Below are 5000 nucleotides of genomic sequence, written 5' to 3'. Positions count from 1 at the left end.
AGGACAGTGTGAACCGCACTCGACCCAGTCACCCTATCTCACAGTCCACTCTGTGTGTAACAAAGCGAAAGCACCAAAGCACTATCGTTCAACAACATCCATTTTATCCTCGCTGCCACAGGACACTATCCAAAGAACGACAAGAGGAACGTCACGTCCACTAATAAGACAGAATGTCTCACACCACCCGCAAACAACGCAGCTCAAATCAGCCAGCAACACCCACAGTGGTCCACCCAGTATCAACACAGGACGCAACGCCACGCCACAACACAAAAGGTACAAGTAATAAAATACCCTTTGGCCACACTCCTTATAAAGGCATCGAACCAACCCACCACCTGACACCAGCCAAACGTACATCCTGATTTGACACATCTCTGGCAACCTAACCCACGTTGGCCCTTAACCTAACCCACGTTGGCCCTTAACCTAACCCACGTTGGCCCTTAACCTAACCCACGTTGGCCCTTAACCTAACCCACGTTGGCCCTTAACCTAACCCACGTTGGCCCTTAACCTAACCCACGTTGGCCCTTAACCTAACCCACGTTGGCCCTTAACCTAACCCACGTTGGCCCTTAACCTAACCCACGTTGGCCCTTAACCTAACCCACGTTGGCCCTTAACCTAACCCACGTTGGCCCTTAACCTAACCCACGTTGGCCCTTAACCTAACCCACGTTGGCCCTTAACCTAACCCACGTTGGCCCTTAACCTAACCCACGTTGGCCCTTAACCTAACCCACGTTGGCCCTTAACCTAACCCACGTTGGCCCTTAACCTAACCCACGTTGGCCCCTTAACCTAACCCACGTTGGCCCTTAACCTAACCCACGTTGGCCCCTTAACCTAACCCACGTCGGCACCTTAACCCAAGTTACGCTGCACCTTAACCCAAGTTACGCTGCACCTTAACCCAAGTTACGCTGCACCTTAACCCAAGTTACGCTGCACCTTAACCCAAGTTACGCTGCACCTTAACCCAAGTTACGCTGCACCTTAACCCAAGTTACGCTGCACCTTAACCCAAGTTACGCTGCACCTTAACCCAAGTTACGCTGCACCTTAACCCAAGTTACGCTGCACCTTAACCCAAGTTACGCTGCACCTTAACCCAAGTTACGCTGCACCTTAACCCAAGTTACGCTGCACCTTAACCCAAGTTACGCTGCACCTTAACCCAAGTTACGCTGCACCTTAACCCAAGTTACGCTGCACCTTAACCCAAGTTACGCTGCACCTTAACCCAAGTTACGCTGCACCTTAACCCAAGTTACGCTGCACCTTAACCCAAGTTACGCTGCACCTTAACCCAAGTTACGCTGCACCTTAACCCAAGTTACGCTGCACCTTAACCCAAGTTACGCTGCACCTTAACCCAAGTTACGCTGCACCTTAACCCAAGTTACGCTGCACCTTAACCCAAGTTACGCTGCACCTTAACCCAAGTTACGCTGCACCTTAACCTAACTTACGCTGCACCTTAACCTAACTTACGCTGCACCTTAACCTAACTTACGCTGCACCTTAACCTAACTTACACTGCACCTTAACTGTCACATGTAACGTCACAGGAATGTAGCTTTGCCTAACAGCAACCCTCTGAACATAGTTCACTGCTTGGATCCTCTGGTGTCATGTGTATTTCTTGATGCCATGGTGCGTACCCTCACATAAAGGTCTTTCGAGTGTTGCGTACTTTCTACACAGTCCCGCTAACCACTGGAAGGGTGTACCGCTACAGAACGAATATCGCCCTCCCCTCCTGCCCTTCCAAGCTGGTCGGTCAGGCGTTTGTTTGTGAAATGAGCCTTGCAGCTGTTCAGTTGCATTCGGTTGTCGATGCAGTCAGTGTACGTTGTGGTACGGCCTGTGTGGACTGTCCGCTGATGTACGCGTAACCCACACTGATCATCCGTCGTTACGTACTGAGTGACATAATGTGGCACATGCTTGACCGTACACCGGCTGCGCCCTACAATGGCGAATCATAAGGGCCATATGTTGTGCACGATGCTACTTGTCTCGTCTCCCCATTACAGCGAGATTGCACTGTTGTACGCCGTACAGACATGTGGTAGGTAGGTACGGACGAAAGTATTGCATGTTGGCCCCCCCCCCCCCCCCCTCCTCCCTCTGCCGGGAATCAGCGTGAGCCGTCTGTTGATGTAGCGACGAGGGTTTTCCTATTTAATCGTATTGCCCCACACAACATGATAGCACGGTGGACCGCGTTCCACATCTGCGACATGCTACAGAGGCCGGTTGACAGTCGACCGCGCAAGGGACATTGCACACGTGCGCGGACCATCTTCCACGTGTTCTCTCGTGTACATGCCGCAGTGTGTATGTGGGCTGATGTAGCGTGTCGTGACACATAACATGCAGGCATGCCAGAATCGTAGATTTCGCAAATGTAGATTGACGTATACGTTTGCTGCCAAAGATCCGCAAATGAACTGGAAATCAGTTGTTGAGCGGTTGTTCGCGCTGCAGGTGCATCGGTGATAGCGACGATCGGTACATCTATGAACCGGTTGTTTCGGCGGTACCCGCCATGCCCCCGAACCTGAGTTGGCCATGTGGGTATGAAGCGATACGAGGCTGTGGCTTGGCGGGACAGTCCCCGGCCGGTGAGGGGGGGCCGCCCGGCGTGCTGGCCGCGCGCTGCGTGAGCGCACGCACTACAGCCGGCTGGTGGGGGGCGCCCAGTGGCAGGAGCGCCGGCCGACGGGCCCGGCTGGCGTCCCAGCTATGCGCCGGCGCACCCTGCGCGCGGCGCCAGGCGGCCAAAGTGGGTTCTGCCGAGCCCGGTGCGAAGCGCGGTGGACATCTGCAGTGTGCTGGTCCGATTGCGGACTGTGTGCGTTGAGGATGCGCCGCCGCCCGGCACTCGGCGTCGCGACGCCGTCTGCTGCTCGGTCGCCCCCAGCGGTTCTCGCAGGTGGTTTGTATCGCAGCTCTGCGGACGTGTTGGCGCGTGCGCTGTGCTGGGAGAGTTCGCTTCTGCACCCAAGTGGGGCTTTGCCCTTCTGTGGCGCTGGCGTTGGAGCTGCCGGTCACCGTAGGTGGCGCGTGTTGTTTCCCGCCGGCAATGCCACGACAGCACGCTCCCGGGCCTCTGTCGGCAGCGGCAAGCTCAGTTGGGAGCACGGGTGTTCGCACTGAAAGCGTCTACTCGCCCATCTCCGGGCGATTGCGCCTCTCTCGAACCCGACCAAGTACTTAGGACGGCGCTGCGCGCCGCCGGGACCTGAGAGGGTTTCGAGGTGTATCGTGCAGGGGAGCTCAGCCTCCTCCTGTTTGCAGAATAATTGAGCGGACGCTTGCGTGTTCGCGCGGGCCCTCGGGACACACTCCCGGGCGGCCGGCTGCTCAGCTCTCGTTGACGCAGCTCCCTGGTTGATCCTGCCAGTAGTCATATGCTTGTCTCAAAGATTAAGCCATGCATGTCTCAGTACAAGCCGCATTAAGGTGAAACCGCGAATGGCTCATTAAATCAGTTATGGTTCCTTAGATCGTACCCACGTTACTTGGATAACTGTGGTAATTCTAGAGCTAATACATGCAAACAGAGTCCCGACCAGAGATGGAAGGGACGCTTTTATTAGATCAAAACCAATCGGATTGGCTCGTCTGGTCCGTTTGCCTTGGTGACTCTGAATAACTTTGGGCTGATCGCACGGTCCTCGTACCGGCGACGCATCTTTCAAATGTCTGCCTTATCAACTGTCGATGGTAGGTTCTGCGCCTACCATGGTTGTAACGGGTAACGGGGAATCAGGGTTCGATTCCGGAGAGGGAGCCTGAGAAACGGCTACCACATCCAAGGAAGGCAGCAGGCGCGCAAATTACCCACTCCCGGCACGGGGAGGTAGTGACGAAAAATAACGATACGGGACTCATCCGAGGCCCCGTAATCGGAATGAGTACACTTTAAATCCTTTAACGAGTATCTATTGGAGGGCAAGTCTGGTGCCAGCAGCCGCGGTAATTCCAGCTCCAATAGCGTATATTAAAGTTGTTGCGGTTAAAAAGCTCGTAGTTGGATTTGTGTCCCACGCTGTTGGTTCACCGCCCGTCGGTGTTTAACTGGCATGTATCGTGGGACGTCCTGCCGGTGGGGCGAGCCGAAGGCGTGCTTGCGCGTCCCAAGGCGGACCCCGTTGAAATCCTACCAGGGTGCTCTTAGTTGAGTGTCTCGGTGGGCCGGCACGTTTACTTTGAACAAATTAGAGTGCTTAAAGCAGGCAAGCCCGCCTGAATACTGTGTGCATGGAATAATGGAATAGGACCTCGGTTCTATTTTGTTGGTTTTCGGAACCCGAGGTAATGATTAATAGGGACAGGCGGGGGCATTCGTATTGCGACGTTAGAGGTGAAATTCTTGGATCGTCGCAAGACGAACAGAAGCGAAAGCATTTGCCAAGTATGTTTTCATTAATCAAGAACGAAAGTTAGAGGTTCGAAGGCGATCAGATACCGCCCTAGTTCTAACCATAAACGATGCCAGCCAGCGATCCGCCGCAGTTCCTCCGATGACTCGGCGGGCAGCCTCCGGGAAACCAAAGCTTTTGGGTTCCGGGGGAAGTATGGTTGCAAAGCTGAAACTTAAAGGAATTGACGGAAGGGCACCACCAGGAGTGGAGCCTGCGGCTTAATTTGACTCAACACGGGAAACCTCACCAGGCCCGGACACCGGAAGGATTGACAGATTGATAGCTCTTTCTTGATTCGGTGGGTGGTGGTGCATGGCCGTTCTTAGTTGGTGGAGCGATTTGTCTGGTTAATTCCGATAACGAACGAGACTCTAGCCTGCTAACTAGTCGCGTGACATCCTTCGTGCTGTCAGCGATTACTTTTCTTCTTAGAGGGACAGGCGGCTTCTAGCCGCACGAGATTGAGCAATAACAGGTCTGTGATGCCCTTAGATGTTCTGGGCCGCACGCGCGCTACACTGAAGGAATCAGCGTGTCTTCCTAGGCCGAAAGGTCGGG

At 54.4% G+C, this 5000-nt stretch overlaps 1 non-coding gene across 1 annotated transcript in view; it reads left to right on the top strand.

Annotated features, from left to right (window-relative positions):
• The first annotated feature begins 3398 nt into the window (after positions 1-3398).
• LOC126314118 (small subunit ribosomal RNA) overlaps positions 3399-5000 on the top strand; it is a 1893-nt gene continuing 291 nt past the window's right edge. The window contains exon 1 of the ribosomal RNA XR_007555611.1: positions 3399-5000. This exon is cut by the window's right edge and continues 291 nt beyond it. This is a non-coding gene — a ribosomal RNA (small subunit ribosomal RNA).

The sequence above is a fragment of the Schistocerca gregaria genome, unplaced genomic scaffold (genome assembly GCF_023897955.1).
Source record: "Schistocerca gregaria isolate iqSchGreg1 unplaced genomic scaffold, iqSchGreg1.2 ptg000531l, whole genome shotgun sequence".
NCBI lineage: Eukaryota > Metazoa > Arthropoda > Insecta > Orthoptera > Acrididae > Schistocerca > Schistocerca gregaria.
Note: the sequence above shows the minus strand (reverse complement) of the source record. Positions and strands in the feature narration are given on the sequence as shown.